At 46.3% G+C, this 20,001-nt stretch overlaps 1 pseudogene; it reads right to left on the reverse strand.

The window, feature by feature from the left end:
* The window catches only part of LOC131586345 (uncharacterized), a 982,094-nt pseudogene that overhangs the window by 112,092 nt on the left and 850,001 nt on the right, over positions 1-20,001 (reverse strand).

The raw sequence follows: 20,001 nt of genomic DNA on the forward strand, positions 1-20,001 counted from the left end.
TGCCAGGAATCTAAACAGTTCCCCCATTTCCATCTCCCCACTTAGGGAATGCTGAAAGATTATGGGGTCCCAGGGTCCCTGCTCCCCTTATTCCCTTCTTGGGGTTGCAGGGGGTCCACTGAGAGCCCCCTGCCCCTCTCCAGGCAATTGAGGCTCCCGCAAATTGTGGCGCTCCCCCTCTCTGGGCTCCCAATTTTGGTGTCCTGGGGGACACAGGACTCTGCTCCTCCAGGGTGCCTCTGCCAGGAGCTGCCACTGGGAACCTCAAATGTCCCCCAAAGGGCATTTTCCACTCAGCTTTGGAAGTTCTTCATTCTCCAATCATCACGCTCAAAAACCCAACCCAGGGACCCCCCCAGGATATCTGGGCCAAGATCCCCCTCCCTGGTCACCTGTGGGATGGGGGGTATTGATCCCACAGATGGGGGGCTGTAAATTCAGGCAGTGAATCCCAGCTCCACTGGGATATACTGGGCGTGAGATCATACTGGGATAACAAGCACCTGACTGGGATTACTGGGAGTGTCTGGGAATGGCTATGGACATGCTGCGGGCAACTGGGATATACTGGGAGTGTCTGTGACCATACCGGGGATGACTGGGAACACACTGGGAACAATGGGAACTGTGCTGGGGACAACTGGGAACAACTGGGAGTGACTGGGTCTGCACTGGGGGCAACTGGGCATGACTGGGACTGTGCTGGGAGCAGCTGGGATAATCTGTGGAGGGACTGGGACTGTACTGGGGGCAACTGGGTGCAACTGGGATCACACTGAGAGGAACAGGGAGTGACTGGAACCACGCTGAGGTCAACTGGCATCCTACTGGGAGCAACTGGGAGCAGCTGGGCCATGTATGGAAGGACTGGGACCATACTGGCAGCAACTGGGACTGCACTCAGGGTGACTGGGAGTGGCTGGGAGCAACTGGGATCAGGCTGGAAGCACCTGAGGAGTGAGTAGGAAGAACTGGGATAGACTGGGAGAGACTGATACCACAGTCCCACAGGTAAATGGGAGCAACTGGAAACACACAAGATAATCCTGGGAGCAGCTGTGCCCATGCTGGGGACATACAAGGATCCTAGTGGAATTAGCTGGGAGGGAATAGAAAGGTGCTGGCTGTGACTGGAACCATACTGGAGGTGACTGGGAGCAACTGGGCCCATCCTGGGAGTGACAGGGAGTCACTCTGGCCATGACTGGAATCATGCTGGGAGGATCTGGGAGTGACTGGAACCATACTGGGGGTGACTGGGTGCAACAGCTCATTCATGGGAATGACTGCAATTGCAGTGAGAGTGACTGGGATCATCTGGGAAGTATTTTTCTGTAGATCTTCTGTCTTTCTGGTCTCCTTTTATTCTCCTTCTTCTCTTACGTACCTGGAACATTTTTGGATATATTAATGTTTCCCAAAATCTTAAGGGTTAACACTTTTGGGTTAAAGGAGCTAAGCTTGCAAAGTTAATGCTATGGTAAGAATTTTATGTTCAATTGGATGTTGTATTAAACCCTTTGCCATAGTTCCTTGATTGTCTATATTTTGCCAGTTAAATTTTGTGTCATTTTGACCTCTTAGCTCAGTTGGTCAGAGCATGGTGCCAGTATCAGCAAGGCTGTGGGTTCAATCCTTGTGTGGGCCATTCACTTAAGAGTTGGACTTGATGGTCCTTGTGGGTCCCTTCCTACCAAGAATATTCTTTGCATCTGTCCATGTTGAGAAGATCTGGTGGGTGTTTCTCCTGTGCACCAAATTCAAGCACAGGAACCTTTGGTTACCACCAGCATTGAAGTGTTCTGGGGTGTTACAGCCCTGCAGGCTCACAGTGACCTCTTGTTTCCATGAGGCCCCAGAGTGTCCCACTGTCCCCTTGGTTCCATGGGCCCAAGAGTGCCACAATGATCCCCGTGGTTCCACAACTTACCACAGTGTCACACTGGCCTCTTGGTTCCATAAGGATCTGGAGTGTCACACAGGTTTATGGCATTTGTCCTTGCTGCCCCTCACATCCCACTGCCCCACAAAGAGCCCCAAGCCACCCGTGAGGGACAGGCCCTGCTGTGCCAGGCCTGGGCTCAGGGCTTGGCCTTTCTGCTTCCTCCAACCCAGCCAGGGCTTGCTCAGCATTGCAGTTCCCTGCTCAGAGCCTTTGGCTCCCGGCAATCCTGGCCTCCAGGATCTGCTCTCACCAGTCCCTGGGGAGCCTTTGGCAGTCCCTGCCCTCAGTGGGGCTGATTGAAGCTCCAAGGGACTTGGACTTTTGCTTCTGACTCCTTGAGTAGCTTCTTCAGCCTGAAGGAGGGACAAAGGAGGATCAGGGAAAGAAAGAAACAACCACCAGGTCGAGCACCCCCTGAAATCACAGCCTCCCACCCATGGGATCATCACCCCCAATCCCACAAGTGACCGGACAGAAGGAGCTCAGCCCAGATATCCCGGGGGATCCCTGGGTTGGGTTTTCTGGGAGGGATGTCTGAAAAATGAAGAACTCCAAAGCTGAGTGGAAAATGCCCCTTGGGGGATACTGTGGGGTCCCAGCATCCCTTAGTGGGGAGATGGAAATGGGGGAAAATTTTTGGATTCCTGGCACTCCCAGCAGCCAGAAGAGGTCAGGGACTGAATACACAGGGGACCCCCAGTACAAGCAGGACCCCCAGCAGCTGGAACAGGGAGGAACCCCTGAACACCAAAAGGGAGAGACCAGACATGGGGAAGTCCTGGGAGGCATTTTCAGGGCTGAATCTTGGTGTTTGGGAGGTTTTTATGGACTCCATGTCTTGGGCTGAAATGCAAGATGTAACCAAAAGTAAGTATTCTTCACCATCTGTTAAAACCTGGTGGTGCAGTTTTCTTTATCTCTTTCATGACCCATCCCTCATAACTGGGGGATGTCTTCTGTTAATGGGCCAGCTGTTAAAACCGGGTGGGGCAGTGTTCTTTATCTCTTCCATCACCCATCCTCCCTCCAGGGGGATATCTTCTCTTAATGGGCCATTGAGTCTCACCGCATGACTGATAAAATGACATCATCCCATTGTGAGATGCTCCACCCAGGGGGAGGAGCCAAGCATTCCTGACTGGATATAATCTGAGAATCAGAACACCACAGGCAGTCTTTCTCCACTGGATTCCCAGAGGAGAGACCAGACCCATCTACAGCACCGTAACTTCAGAGGTAAGCTACAATCTTCTACGGGATCATTGCTTAAACAGAACCACATCTGTGACTCCAGGAAAACTGCAGCCACCATTTTAATCGGAGTGCTTCGTTGTATTTTGACTCTGTCAGTGGGTGGTTTCTGTGTGGAATTTTTTTTTTGTTTGTTTTGTTTTGTTTTTTTGTTTTGTTTTTTGTCCTGCTGTATTTTCATTTTCCTTTCTTTAATAAAGAACTATTATTTCTATTCCTATATCTTTATTTGAGAGCACTTTGATATAAGATTATAAAAATTCGGAGGGGGTGGGTTGTTTCCATTTTTATCAATTTCAATGGAGATTTCTGCCTTCCTTAGGAAACACCTTTCCTTTCAAACCAAGATACCTCAGATGCTTAGACGACTTCTAGAGAGTTAATTGAAAAGAGGGACCATCAAACTCATTGTGCTCATTCCTTGTTTTCTCCCAAACCAGGATTTCCCAATCCCAAACCTTGGCCAGATGGAGAAGGAGGCTGTGAGGAAGAGGAAGATGCCCCAGGATGCCCAGGCAGGTGAGGAGGAAGTCAGTGCCCCTTTCCCCCTCTCTCCTGCTCCATCTCCCAGCCCAGCATGGCCCCCGGCTGCAGGACAACCCCGCTGCCGACGCCGTCCTGCCGGGGACGCACTGGGGGGATCTCCTTCCCCTTCCCTCTGGCACGGAGGCAAATCCCATCCTCTCCTTGTCCTTCCTCCCCCAGACAAGGAGCTGAGGATGGAGACCAGGGAGGACAAATCCCTGCAGCAGAACCTCGTGGAAGAGGCCGTTTTGAGCAGCTCCACAGTGCAGGAATCCAAGGGGGAGGAAAATCCCCGGAGATCCCGCAGGAGGAGGGGCTCCAAACCCATCCTAGGGTGCTCTGAGGAGGAAAGACCCACCCTGTGCCGGGAAAGTGGCCAGAGATCCAGCCAGGGGTCTGAGCTGGTGGTTCATGAGCAGCTTCAGGATGGGGAGAAGCCCTACAAGTGCTTGGAGTGTGGGAAGAGCTTCAGCCAGAGGAAAACCCTGGTCCGCCACCAGATGATCCACACTGGGGAATGGCCCTACAAGTGTGGGGAATGTGGGAAGGGCTTCAGCTTCAACTCCCAGCTCATCATCCACCAGCGCATCCACACTGGGGAGAGGCCCTACGAGTGTCCCGAGTGTGGGAAGAGGTTTCAGACCAGCTCCACTCTCCTTGTGCACCAGCGGATTCACACGGATGAGAGGCCCTTCCGCTGCCCCGAGTGTGGGGAGGGCTTCCAGCACAATTCCACCCTCGTCAGGCACCGGCGCATCCACACTGGGGAGAGGCCCTACGAGTGTCCCCAGTGTGGGAGGAGCTTCACCCAGAGCTCTAACTTGACCAGACACCAACGGAGGCACCAGTAAGGGAAGCCCTGTAAATGACCCAAAGTGAACGAAGAGCTTTCTACACAGCTCCAGCTTCATCCCCCCTTGGAGAATCCACATTGGGAAGAGACCTGGTGATCCATGTTCCCTGTGATCCATGCTGGGAAGACAACTGTAGCTTTTCCTGCCCATGGCAATGACATGATGTGGGATCAAAGAACCTGAGAGTCTGACCATGGCCCTGTCATTATATTCAGTCCCATCTCAGGTCATTGCCAGGGGCAGGAAAAGGACTCCCTCTGTCTCACCAGAGGAGAAGAGTGTCCTTTCCAGGTAGGAGGAAATACGTGGCCAGGAAGAGGCAGTCGGTGGCATTTTAGTTTTCTCTGTGAATAGTTTGTCTTATCCCTTCTGTTATCCAAATTGTTTCTGTTCCTGTTTGTTCCTTATCTCGTTGCTGTTTGCAGTAAATTGTTCTTATCCCAGCATGGGATCTTTGCCTTTTCTGCTTTCCATGGGAGGTGGGAGGGAAGAGAGCAGTGATGCAGTTTTAGCAGGAGTAGGAAATTGGGGAATGCCATTCCTGAAGCCCAGCCCATGGAAACCGAGCATCCCAGCTGGTGCCAGGCCTGGTTGCCATGGCAGCAGCCTTGGGAGCGGGTCCCTGGCTGGGGGCTGTGGGAACCTCTTCCCTCTGGTGCCCAGGGACAGGAGTGGAGGGAGCGGCTGGAGCTGAGGCAGGCAGGTTTAGGCTGGATGTGAGGAAAAGGTTTTTCCTGTGAGGCTGCTGGGGCACTGAACAGGATCCCCAGGGAAGGCTCCCAGCTCCAGGGCTGGCTGAGCTCCAGCAGCGTTTGGCCAGCGCTGCCAGGCCCAGGCTGGGATTGTTGGGGTGTCCTGTGCAGGGCCAGCAGTTGGACTGGAGGATCCCCATGGGTCCCTCCCAACTCGGCCAATTCTGTGGCTCTGTGATCCCATGAGCCTGGGGATGGGACTGGGAATGGTTGCCATGGCAATGGACTCTGGCTCCAGGCCTGAGCTGGTGTCCATGGCAACCACCCCTGGCATGGGGTCTCCATGGAGCTGCCGAGGGACTGACCATAGCAACAGGGGCTGTGATGGTTGTCATGGAAACAGACCATAGCAACAGGGGGCTGTGGTTGCCATGGAAACAGACCATAGCGAAAGGTCGTGGTGATGGTTGTCTACCAAGGATCAGATTTGTTACCCTCAGTGGGGCTCGGTGGGGACATTCCAAGAGTCTCCAGGCTGTTCAAGAGCTGAAATGTCACAGGCACAGACAAGGGCTCCACAGAAACCTCCCCGGGGTTTCTGGGGATGCTGAAGAGCCGTGTGGTCAGACACAGTCACAGCAATTCCATGGTGACATCCCAGAGGACCTTGGGCTGCAAAGGCACCGCTCTGTCACAGGCACCGAGGGACCCCATGGTGACATCCCAGGAGTCCCCAGGCTGCCAAAGAGCCGGGATGTCACAGACACTCCCAGGGCTTCCTGTCATGGGCAGAGTGGGAGCTTCAGGCAAAAGCTTTATTTCTTCATTGGAGAAACCCCTGCTGTTTCATGAGGTGGAGAAATGACACCCAACAGCCACCAGGGATCCTCAAACTCCTTCAGGTCACCTAGACTTTTAAATTTCGTCTAAGAGAGGAGACTGGGAGCAGCTGGATTCAATCCCAGCCCGAGTTTGTCAGAGGTTTATGTGTAAATATTGGACATGTAGAATTGAACCATAATGCAATTTGTCCCACATGATTAACAATGGAATATCAGATATATTTATATAACTACCACTGTGACTGATTCTGAAGGTGATTTATTTACACCACAGAGTAAATAAAGAAAAAGAGTTATTTAGTCCAGAGTATAAGAGCTATAACAATTATTAGACTATAGTGCTCTAGGAAGCAATTTTGAAGTGAACAGGGCCTTGCTGGAGTTGTTTGAGACCATTCCAGGCACAGCCTCCTGCTCCAGCAGGAACTGCCTTTCCTGTGCCATGGCCAGGGCAGATCCTGCTGCAGGAAAAGCCCCAGGCCAGCCCCAACCCAGGGAAGGGCTCGGGCACAAGTGCAGAGTGCCGTGCTGGGAGCTGTGCCAGGGACAGCCTGAGGCACCAAAGGCACCTTGGCAGCAGCAGCTGCTTCCAGGCCATGGCCAGAAGGCTCCCTTGGCACCCCGGCCTGGTGGCCAGCACTGCAGAGCTGCTGCTTCAGGGCTCATTTCTGGCTGGGCTCTGAAAAGCCCCTGCTGCTCCAGGAGCCTGACTGGGAAGCAATTGGCCCCAGCACCCTGGGGACAAGATAATAATGAAACAGCTCTTCATGGCAGCAGAGACAAGGCAGGGGCAGAGGAAAGGGGAGAGCCAGGCCCAGGGGGTATGGCTGCAGTGGTGATGGCTGTGAGGTCACTGCCACTGCAGCAGCCTGGCTGGCCCTCAGCAGACATTCTGGCCAGGAGCACTGTGAGGTCACCCAGCACATCAGAGAACCCACACAACAGGAATTCCATCCTTGGGGAGGAGAAGGGGCTTTCACTGTGTCGGGTTGCACAGAGCTCCTGCTCTTGGAGCATTCTTGGGATGGGGCATCGACTTGTCTGGAAAAGCAATTGCAGTTTTCTGCCACTCTCGTAAAATGCCTGATTAAAATTTTTCCTCCTTCTAAACAATATAAATTAACTCTTGATCACTTTAAAGATATTCATCCCTGTCACTGCAAGATTTGGGAGAAAATAACTTTGACCAGTGCTTCCATTTTCACACACCATGGAGAGGACCCAAAAATCTCCCAGGATGGGGTTTGGAGGCCTCATCACATTAGCAGCAGGTAGAGGCTGAGGGCTCTGGGCTGTGCAGCTGCAAGGCCCTGCCAGAGGCAACTTGTGCAGCCTTTTGGCCATGGCTGCTGGCCCTGGACCTGAGGCCAGCAGGGGACAAGTGACCCTGGCAGCCCTGGGGCCTCATTGCCTCCTTGTCCCTGCTCAGCAGCCTGGCAGGGGCCGCCCCATGGTGCTGCCCTTGGCATTGCACATCCCCACATGCCAGTGCCCCGGGAAGAGCCCTGAGCAATGAGGGAGGGACAGCATCTGCCTTGCCAGGGGCTGGGGCTCAGCCCTTGGCCCTTGGCATTCCTGAAACACATCCAGCTTTGCTCAGCACCACAGACACCTTTCCCTTGCTTGTCCCCAGCTGGCATCAGGGCCTCCAGTCTTCTGCTCTACCTGGAACCTGGGGATGCTTTCTCACTCGTGTCTCTCATTTCAACTACAAGAAACTTTAGTGTTTCTGTCTGTGTTTGAGTTCTTGAGAAGTTTCTGGAGCACACTCTGAGGGACTGAGTGTGATGCAAAGAGCCCCAAAGGCCCGAGAGGGTGATGAAAGTGCTGGTGCTGTGTCTGTGCTGCTGAGCTGGGCCGGGCTCCTGGCCCAGAGGCAGCTCCTGGCAAGGGCAGCGCTGCAGAGAGACAGCTCTGGCCAGGAGCAGCTCCTGAGCACAGCCCAGCAGGGCTGGGGCCCTGCCAGGGCAGCTCAGGGACACGAGCAGGCCCAGACAGAGCTCCCAGGGGCTCAGCACTGGCAGGGGCTGTGGGATGTGCCAGAGGGGGCTGTGTCACAGCAGCACCTCTGTGGCTGTGTCCTGGAGCCCCAGAGCAGCTGTGATGTCAGAAAGGGCTGTGTGACAGCTCAGAGTGGGTTGTGTGAGGTCACAGCTGGGGCTGTGACATCACAGAGTTTGTTGTGTGATGTCACTGAGCAGCTACGGCATCATAGAGGGGATTCTGTGACATCAGAAATCAGGGTGTGGCATCACAGTGTGGGCTGGGTGATATCACTTAGTGGGCTGTGACATCACAGAGAAGACTATGACATCAGAGGTTGAATGCATGACATCACAGAGTGGGTTGTGACATCACAGAGTTTCTGTATGACATCACAGAGCCACCACAGGGTGGGCTGTGACATTACTGAGTGGGCTGTGAGGTCACAGAGCAGATACCACAATCCCTGAGGGCAGCTCTGTGACAACAGACAGCAGATTGTGACATCACAGAGCAGCTGTGTGACATCAGAGAGAAGAGTGTGTGATGTCAGAGAGAAGGCTGTGACATCAGAGAGTAGGTTCTGTTATCTCAGAGGAGCTGGGACATCACAGTCCAGACTGGGACATCACAGAATGGCTGTGGGACATCCCAAGGTCTGTGGGGCATGGGACAGGGGGACAGGGAACCCCTGGCAGCATCCCTGTGTCCCCAGGGCCAGAGCCTGGGCCAGGGCTCCTTCACCCTGTCACCAACGAGGGCTTGAGAGCGCTTAAAAAATCCCCAGCAAGGGAGCAGCAAAAACCAGATTTAATATTAAGCACCAGCAGCACAAAGTTCCTTGGCAAGAATCACTCTGCTCCTGACTGGACACTTCAGGCACAGCAAGGAAACAAAGCAACAACAAAACCAAACAAAATCCAGGCAATCCAAATCCAACCAGAAATGAACCCAGAACTGTCCGTATGTGTGTGTGTCTGTGACAAAAGGACAGTGAGGTCAAGGATAAAAGGAATATGGCCTAAGAACTTAACAGAGGTCAAACTTAACAGGACTTCACTTATACCTTAACCATTAATTGATACCTTCAACTTCACAGTTTAGCAAAAGAACAGCAGTTATACAGTATTTAATCTAATTTTTAACCTATGACTTTTTGATTTAACAGAGGAATTACACTTAGAAATATTCAAATTAGCTTCTAATTTATATTAAAAGTGACAGTTTATGTTGGGGAAGATGAAACAGGGAAACCTTGCGAATATGATTGTTTAACAAAAGATTCTGAAGGTATGAAGCCTAGAATTGAAATAGAAATGAAAGCTTGCTTTGAGTCATAAGATACTGAGTACTAGATACTATATGACCAAAGAACAATAGCCTAGCCAGCTAAAGGAGAATCCCTGGTTGGTAAAACAATGTCCTTCTGCTGATAGAAAGTCCAAAGGTCAAGAAACAAGGAAAGAACTTGTAAAGCTTTTTAGAGTTTAAAATGCAACACTCTATGTTAATATGGGGAAGTGAGGGTACGGAGGAGCCCGCTGGGCCCGAGGTACTGGCTCTCCCCTGGAGAGGAGATACTTCTCTGTAAGAGCGACACAATGTCGCTCCCAGGGGTCTTTGAGTTAGTTATGTTAAACTGTTGTGTTTCATTGGTGTTCTCCCCTGCTGTCCCACCCCGATACAGGTATCTCGGGCTTCCCCCCGCCCCTCTCCTTCCCCATAAATATCCCAGGTTTTCCTCTGTTCGGGAGATTCGCTGTTACCGGCACCCTTTGCCGAAGCTTTGCCTGAATAAAGGCTTGTGCCTCGGTGGAACGCTGGACCAGCTGTCTCGTCCCTGCTTCCTGTGTTGCCTGCCGCCGCCGCTGCCGAGCTGAGCTGAGCTGAGCTGAAATCACTAAACTATTACTGAGCTGAGCTGAAATCACTATACTATTACTGAGCTGAGCTGAAATCACTATACTATTACTGAGCTGAGCTGGAATCACTATACTATTACTGAGCTGAGCTGAAATCACTATACTATTACTGAGCTGAGCTGAAATCACTATACTATTACTGAGCTGAGCTGGAATCACTATACTATTACTGAGCTGAGCTGAAATCACTATACTATTACTGAGCTGAGCTGGAATCACTCGACTGCTCGAAGCTGCTCACATGCGCTTCGGGCCAGCCTTTCTCAAGGGTGCTTCTGGAGAAGTCGGGGTGCTCCGGGCTTTCCGCCGCCGCAGCAAGAAAACCCTATCAGATTTCTACGACATCCCACAAAATCTCCACAAATTTCCACAAAATCTAAGAAAAATCCAACAAAATTCTCCAAGTTTCCACAAAATCCCACATAATTTAAGAAAGATCCCACAAAATTCCAGAAAAATACCACAACATTGCAGTAATCTCCTCAAAACCCTACCAAATTCCAGAAACATCTCACAAAATCTCCTCAATATCCTACAAAAATCAAGAAAAAACCCTATCTAATTCCAGAAACATCTCACAAAATCTCCATAAATTTCCACAAAATCTAAGAAAAATCCCACAAAATTCTTCAAGTCTACACAAAATACCACAAAATTCCACAAAAATCGCACAAAATTATTTAAACTTATGCAAAATCCCACAAAACTGAAAAAAAATCGCACAAAATTGAAAAAACAAAAAACAAAAACTCCTTAATCTTCCCAAAACCCTACCAAATCCCAGAAACATCTGACAAAATCTCTTGAATATCCTAGAAAAATCAAGAAAAATCCCACAAAATTCCACAAAATTGCAGAAATCTTCACAAATACCCACCAAATTCAAGAAACATCCCACAAAATCCCCACGAATTTCCACAAAATCAAACAAAATACCTCAAAATTCTTCACGTCTCCTCAAATTCCCTCAAAATTCCACAAAACTCCCACAAAATCTCATCAATATCCTACAAAATTCAAGAAAAATCGCACAAATTTGCGGTAAAATCTGACACAACTCCCTAAATGTTCTGAAAACCCCACCAAATTCCAGAAACATCCCACCAAATCGCCACAAATTTCCACAAAATATAAGAAAAATCCCACCAAATTTTCCAAGTCTCCTCAAAATCCCTCAAGATTCCAGAAAAAAATCCCACAAAAATATTTAAACTTTTGCAAAATCCCACAAAATTGCAAAAAAATCCCATGAAATTGAGAGAAACTAAAAAAAAAGGCCTAAATCTTCCCAAAACCCTCCCAAATTCCAGAAACATCTCACAAAATCTCCTGAATATCCCACCAAAATCAAGAAAAATGCCACAAAATTCCCAAAAAATCCCACATAAGTGCAAAAAATTTAAAAAAATCCCACAAAATCTTCCCAAAATCCTACCAAATTCCAGAAACATCCCAGAACATGTTCACAAAATTAAAAAAAAAATCTAAGAAAAATACCTCATAATTCAAGTCTCCACAAAATCCCACAAAGTTCAAGAAAAATCCCACAAAATTTCCCTAAATCTTCTCAGAAGCCCACCAAATTCCAGAAACATCCCACAAAATCCCCACAAATTTCCACCAAATCGAACAAAATACCCCCTAATTCTTCATGTTTCCTAAAAATCCCTCAAAATTCCAGAAAACTCCTACGAAATCTTCTCAATATCCTACAAAATTCAAGACAAATCCCACAAAATTGCAGAAATCTTCTCAAATACCTACCAAATTCCAGAAACATCTCACAAAATCTCCTCAATATCCCACAAAAATCAAGATCCCACAAAATTCCAGAAAAAAATACCACTAAATTGCCTAAATCTTTTCAAAACCCCACGAAATTCCAGAAACAGTCCACAAAATTCCAGAAGCATCCCACAAAATTGCAGAAATCTTCTCAAAACACTACCAAATTCCAGAAACATCCCACAAAATCTCCTCCAATTTGCCCACAATTAAAAAAAAATCATTCAAAATTCTTCAAGTCACATCATAATCCCTCAAAATTCCAGAAACATGCCACAAAATTCCAGAAAAATCCCACAAAATTCCAGAAACATAGCAACAAACTCCCTAAATCTTCTCAAAATCCTACCAAATTCCAGAAACATCCCACAAAATTCCACAAACATCCCACCAAGTCCTCTACATTTTCTCAAAACCCTACCAAATTCCAGAAACATCCCATAAAATTTTTACAAATTACCACACAATCTAAGAAAAATACCTCAAAATTTTTCATGTCTCCACAAAGTCCTTCAAAATTCCAGAAACATGCCACAAATTTCCACAAAAATTGCACAAAATTCCAGAAAAATCCCTCAAAATTCCACAAACATCCACAAAATTCCACAAACACCCCACACATTTCCCTAAATCTTCTCAAAACCTCACCAAATTCCAAAAACATCCCACAAAATCTTCTCCAATTTGCAGACAATCTCAGAAAAATACCCCAAAATTCTTCAAGTCTTGTCAAAATCCCTCAATATTCCAAATAACATCCCACAAAATTCCAGAAAAATCCACAAAATTCCACAAACAAACCAACAAATCCTCTAAATCATCTCAAAACCCTACCAAATTCCTGAAACATTCCACAAAATCTTGAAAAATTTCCACACAATCTAGGAAAAACTACTCAAAATTCTTCAAGTCTTCTAAAAATCTCACCAAATCCCAGAAAATTCCACAACATTCCAAAAAAATTGCACAAAATTCTAGAAAAATCCCTCAAAATTCCACAAAAATCCCACGAAATTCCAGAAACGGTCCACAAAATACCAGAAGCATCCCACAAAATTGCAGAAATCTTCTCAAAACCCCACCAAATTCCACCAACATCCCACAAAATCTTTATATATTTCCACACAATTTAGGAACAATACCTCAAAATTCTTCAAGTTTCATCCATATCCCACAAAATTCCAGAAAAATACCACAAAATTCCACAAACATCCCACCAAATACTCTAAATCTTCTCAAAACCCCACCAAATTCCACAAAATCTCCTTTAATTTCCACACAATCTAGGAAAAATCCCACCAAATTCTCCATGTCTCCTCAATATCCCAGAAGATTCCACAAAAATCCACAAAATTCAAGAAAAAAATCCCTCAAAATTCCCTAAATAATCTCAAAACCCTATCAAATTCCAGAAACATCCCACAAAATCTTTACAAATTGCAACACAATCTAAAAAAAATCTCTCCAAATTCTTCATGTCTCCTCAAAGTGCTTCAAAATTCCAGAAATATCCCACAAAATCTCCTCCAATTTGCACACAATCTCAGAAAAATACTTCAAAATTCTTCAAGTCTCCTCCAAATCCCTCAATATTTCCAAAAAACATCCCACAAAATTCCAGAAAAATCCCTTAAAATTCCACAAATCTCCACCAAATTCCAGAAACATCCCACAAAATCTTTACAAATTACCACACAATCTAAGAAAAATACCTCAAAATTCTTCAAGTCTTTTCAATATCCCACAAAATTCCACAAACATCCCACCAAATCCTCTAAATCTTATCAAAACCCTACCAAATTCCAGAAACATCCCACAAAATCTTTACAAATTTCCACGCAATCTAAGAAAAATCCCTCAAAATTCTTCAAGTTTCATCCGTATCCCACAAAATTCCAGAAAAATCCCTCAAAATTCCACAAACATCCCACCCAATTCCCTAAATCTTCTCAAAACCCCACCAAATTCCAGAAACATCCCACAAAATCTTTACAAATTTCCACGTAATCTAGGAAAAATCCCTCAAAATTCTTCAAGTGTCATCCATACTCCACAAAATTCCAGAAAAATCCCTCAAAATTCCACAAACATCCCACACAATTCCCTAAATCTTCTCAAAACCCCACCAAATTCCACCAACATCCCACAAAATCTTTATATATTTCCACACAATCTAGGAAAAATACCTCAAAATTCTTCAAATCTCCTCAATATCCCAGAAAATTCCACAAAAATCCACAAAATTCCACAAACATCGCAACAAACTTCCTAAATCTTCTCAAAACCCTACCAAATTCCAGAAACATCCTACAAAATCTTTACAAATTTCCACACAATCTAAGAAAAATACCTCCAAATTCTTCAAGTCTCCTCAAAATCCCAGAAAATTCCACAAAAATCCACAACATTCAAGGAAAAAACCCTCAAAATCCCCTAAATCTTCTCAAATCCCTACCAAATTCCAGAAACTTCCCACAAAATCTTTACAAATTGCCACACAATCTGAGTAAAATACATCAAAATTCTTCAAGTCTCCTCAAAATCTTACCATATTCCAGAAAAGTCCACAACATTCCAAAAAAATTGAATAAAATTCCAGAAAAATCCCTCAAAATTCCTCAAAAATCCCACAAAATTCCAAAACCAGCCCACAAAGTCTTAGAAACATCACACAAAATTGCAGAAATCTTCCCAAAACCCCACCAAATTCCAGAAACATCCCACAAAATCTTTACAAATTGCCACAAAATCTAGGAAAAATACCTCAAAATTCTTCAAGTTTCATCCATATCCCACAAAATTCTACAAACGTCCCACAAAATTCCACACACATCCCACCAAATCCTCTAAATCTTCTCAAAACTCTACCAAATTCCAGAAACATCCTACAAAATCTTTACAAATTTCCACACAATCTAAGAAAAATACCTCCAAATTCTTCAAGTCTCCTCAAAATCCCAGAAAATTCCACAAAAATCCACAACATTCAAGGAAAAAACCCTCAAAATCCCCTAAATCTTCTCAAATCCCTACCAAATTCCAGAAACTTCCCACAAAATCTTTACAAATTGCCACACAATCTGAGTAAAATACATCAAAATTCTTCAAGTCTCCTCAAAATCTTACCATATTCCAGAAAAGTCCACAACATTCCAAAAAAATTGAATAAAATTCCAGAAAAATCCCTCAAAATTCCACAAAAATCCCACAAAATTCCAAAACCAGCCCACAAAGTCTTAGAAACATCACACAAAATTGCAGAAATCTTCCCAAAACCCCACCAAATTCCAGAAACATCCCACAAAATCTTTACAAATTGCCACAAAATCTAGGAAAAATACCTCAAAATTCTTCAAGTTTCATCCATATCCCACAAAATTCTACAAACGTCCCACAAAATTCCACACACATCCCACCAAATCCTCTAAATCTTCTCAAAACTCTACCAAATTCCAGAAAGATCCCATAAAATCTTTACCAATTTCCACGCAATCTAGGAAAACTCCTCAAAATTCTTCAAGCCTCCTCAAAATCTAACCAAATTCCAGAAAATTCCACAACATTCTAAAAAAATTGCACAAAATTCCAGAAAAATCCCTCAAAATTCCACAAAATTCCACAAAATTCCACAAACATCCCACAGAATTGCAGAAATCTTCTCAAAACCCCACCAAATTCCTGAAACGTCCCATAAAATCTTTACAAATTTACACACAATCTAGGAAAAATCCCTCAAAATTCTTCAAGTCTCCTCAAAATTCCAGAAAATTCCACAACATTCCAGAAAAATTCAAGAAAAAATCCCTCAAAATTCCCTATATCTTCTCAAAACCCTACCAAATTCCGGAAACAGCCCACAAAATCTTAACAAATTTACACACAATCTAAGTAAAACTCCTCAAAATTCTTCAAGTCTCCTCAAAATCTCAGCAAATCCCAGAAAATTCCACAACATTCCAGAAAAATTGCACAGAATTTCCGAAAAATCCCTTAAAATTCCACAAAAATCCCACAAAATTCCAGAAACATCCCACAAAATCATTACAAATTTCCACACAATCTAGGAAAAATCCCTTAAAATTCTTCATGTCTCCTCAAAGTCCTACAAAATTTCGGAAACATCCCACAAAATTCCACAAAAATTCAACAAAATTCCAGAAAAATACCACAAAGTTCCACAAACATCTTACAAAATTCCCTAAATCTTTTCAAAACCCTACGAAGCTCCAGAAACATTCTACAAAATCTCCTCCAATTTGCACACAATCTAGGAAAAATAACTAAATTTTTCAAGTCTCCACAATATCCCACAAAATTCCACAAAAATCCACAAAATTCAAGAAAAAATCCCGCAAAATTCCCCATCTCTTCTCAAAACCATATCAAATTCCAGAAACATCCCAAAAAATCTCCACAAATGTCCACACAATCCAAGAAAAATCTTTCAAAAATACTCAAGTCTGCTCAGAATCCCACAAAATCCCAGAAAAATTCCACAACATTCCAAAAAAATCCTACAAAATTCTAGAAAAATCCCACAAAATTATTTAAATTTTCTCAAAATGCCACAGAATTCCAGAAAAATACCACAAAATTCTGGAAATGTCCAAGAAAATTTCCACAAAATCCCACAAAATTCAAGAAACATCCCACATAATTCCACAAAAATTCCACGAGATTCCAGAAACATCCCACAAAATTCCAGAAACACCCCAACAAATTCTCAAAATCTTCTCAAAACCCTACCAAATTCCAGAAACATCCCACAAAATCTCCACAAATTTCTACAAAATTCCACAAAAATTCCACAAGATTCCGCAAATATCTCACAAAATTCCAGCAAAATCTGATGAAATTGTTAGCGGTCAGGAACACACATAATCACGAATGATTATATGCAGGTGCTCTATTAAGAGCTCTGGGTGTCAGGGGTACACAGACCCAAATCTGACCCCTCTAGGTTTTGAACTGAACATGTTTTTATACTCTTACGTTATATAACTTACATATTAATTATTAAACTTAGATTGTTCTAATGTATGCATTGTTTTTACCCAAGCATGGATTTCTTGTGATCCCCCCCAGCCCCCTCACATTGTTCCTCATGTTCTTTAAACAATAATTATATCCAATCACATCTAACAATTGTATCAAGATCATCTACTGATTACACAGGTGCAGTTTGACCTGATCTTTATCAAGCACAAGGCCTAACATTTCCCAGGGCCTACTTTTCCAAGGCCTTTCCAAACCTAACTTTCTTTCTAAGTCCCTGAATTTTCTAAGATTTTGAGACCTTTTACTATCACTTACAGGACTTGTGCTCCAGACCCCTCACCAGCCTTGTTGCCCTTCTCTGGACATGTTCCAGTCCCTCCATGTCCTTCCTAAATTGGGGGTCCAGAACTGGACACAGCACTCGAGGTGCTGCCCAACCAGTGCAGAGTAGAGGGGAGGAATCCCTGCCCTGCTCCTGATGGCCACACTGTTCCTGATCCAGGCCAGGAGCCATTGGCCTTCTTGGCCACCTGGGCACACTGCTGGCTCATGCCCAGCCTGCTGTCCATCAGTGCCCCAGGTCCCTTTCTGCCTGGCTGCTGTCCAGCCACTCTGTCCCCAGCCTGGAGCACTGCAGGGGTTGTTGGGGCCAAAGTGCAGGACCTGGAACTTGGACTTGTTAAACCTCACCTTGTTGGGTTTGGGCCCTGGATCCAGCCTGTCCAGGTCCCTGTGCAGAGCCCTCCTATCCTGCAGCACATCAACACTCCCAGCCAACCTGGTGTCACCACGGTTCCATGGGGCCCTAGAGTGTCACAATGGTCTCCAGGATTCCATGAAGCCTCCCAGCAATCCAATTTTGGATCATACTGGGAGTGACTGGACTCATACTGGGAGTATCTGAGAATGACTGGGAACACACCATGCACATCATCCCCCATCCTGGGGGTGACTGGGAGCAACTGGGAGCATGCTGGGAGCCAATGGCATCATACTGGGACTGACTGGGTTGATCTAGCCAGAGGCAACTGGGACCATCCTGGGAGTGCTGCCATGTGACAAGGATCATACTGGAGCTTACTGGGCTCATACTGGTGTTGAAAAGGAAAAACTGGGATCTCTGAACACCAAAGGTTCCTTTCCTGCTCACTGAAGAAGGAGCTTCCCAGTGTCCATGTGTGAGGGGACCTTCACCTGAACCAGATGCTGTTAGGAGAAAAAGCTGCCTGTGCTGGAAAATCCCACACAACAAGTCAATGCCAAGAGAGAGCATTTTGCTTTCACAACTTCCCTCCTGGAGCCACAGTCCTTTTGGATCACACAGCAAGCAAGAGAACAGCACAAAATACAAGGCTGTGTCCAGTTTTTGGCTGGGTGAGCAAACGGAGGGAGTGCCAGGATCTGCTGCCACAGACTCTCCTCTTGAGGAACAGAACCTCCCCAGGCTACATTCCAAATGCTGTGCACACCCTGCTGGCTAAAAACAACCCTTTTTTAAAGAAGTTGTTGGCAGGAGCTCTCCCAAATAATTGGAATCTTAATGGAAATATTCTTTCAAAATCAACTCCATTCCAATGGAAGAACAGAAAGCCCACAGCAATCCCAAAGGCACATATGGTGCACCTGGGGAAATCTTCGACTTAGGGGCCCAGTGGGTTAAAAAATACCCATAAGAAGCCACAGAGTGCAGAGTGCAAACTGCAGCAACCACTTGCTGGATCATTTTGGCTGTGCTGCACACATCTGCAGACTGTCTGTCCCCCTGCAAGGACAGAAGGACACCCGTCAGGGGCTGGGCTGGCTGCTGAGAATGCCTCGGGCAGGAGGATCCTCAGGCAATGAGCAGTTGCCCAGAGCCGCTCTGACACTGAGGCCTCTGTGCCCCACAGCAACGGGAACACCACAAGGACACAGCAACGTTCCTGTGACATCACAGCAGCAGCTCCCCCAAAAACTGCCTGGAAGGTTCTTCTGGGTCACCAAGGAGCACAAAGGATCTTCAGAGGGCACAACCTATTGCTCAAAGGACACAAGAGGAACTCAGAAAATGCAGCAAATGAGGACACCCCACAGCCCAGCCTGAACACTGAGAAGAAACAAAGATGTGACCAAACCAAAGGAAACACAACTTTTGGTCACTGATGCTTCTGACTAAAACCAGTGTCTCGGTTCTAGAAGACAGGTGTCTGCTAGGGAAAGCAGGAGCCTCCCCTGGAATGAAAATGTAGACCCCCTCCCTTTGAATTAGTATAATTCTGAAATCAAGGGGCATTCAGGCAGAGATCTGGGGATAGGAATAACAGTTCTTTATTAGTATTTATAACCAGGCAAACAAACAACAATAACTACAGCATAAGCAAGAAAACCGAACCAGGGGCCCCGTGACAGCTTTCTTGGCTGAGACGGGATGGAGGAGAGGCTTTGTTTCACAAACCCCCTCGGGCGGGCATTCCCGGTGCTCCTGCAGGGCTCTGAGGAACACTCAGCTGGAACAGCAGGGACGAGCTGAGATCCTGGGCTGGTGGCTGAGGTGTATCAGCAGCTCTGCAGCGGTGGCTGGCACTGCCACACGTCCCGGCAGGACAGGGGGTGCGAGGTCACCAACAAAGAGGGAAGGAGGAGAAGAAGCAGCAGCTCCGTCTGGGTGATGGCAAAATTCCCTTGTCTCCACTGCAACAGCTCTGCGACCAAAGTGTACTTCTCTGAAGCTGAAGAAAAGTCCGCCAAACTGTCCCCACCCTCCTCCTTTCCTGCCCCCTTCCTCCCCTGGGCACAGCCAAACTCTTTGTCTTTTGTCAATCACCCACCAAGTACCCACAGTTAGGTTGTCCCCGCAACTAAGGGGTAAATAATCCACAGGCAAGCCAGAATAAAAAAAAAAAAGACACCTAATCCCCAATACCTGCCCCTGGCAACGATCTGAGATGGGATTGAATATAATGACAGGGCCATGGCCAGACCCTCATATTCTTTAGTCCCACATCATGACATTGTCATAAGCAGGAAAAGGTACAGGTGTCTTCCCAGCACGGATCACAGGGAACATGGATCACCAGGTCTCTGCCAAACTTGAATTTTCCAAGGGGGAATGAAGCTGGAGCAGTGCACAAAGCTCTTCCTGCACTTTGGGGCATTTGCAGAGCTTCCCTTACTGATGCCGCCGTTGGTGTTGGGCCAGGCTACATCTCCAGGTGAAGCTCTTCC

The sequence above is a fragment of the Poecile atricapillus genome, chromosome 19 (genome assembly GCF_030490865.1).
Source record: "Poecile atricapillus isolate bPoeAtr1 chromosome 19, bPoeAtr1.hap1, whole genome shotgun sequence".
Lineage (NCBI taxonomy): Eukaryota > Metazoa > Chordata > Aves > Passeriformes > Paridae > Poecile > Poecile atricapillus.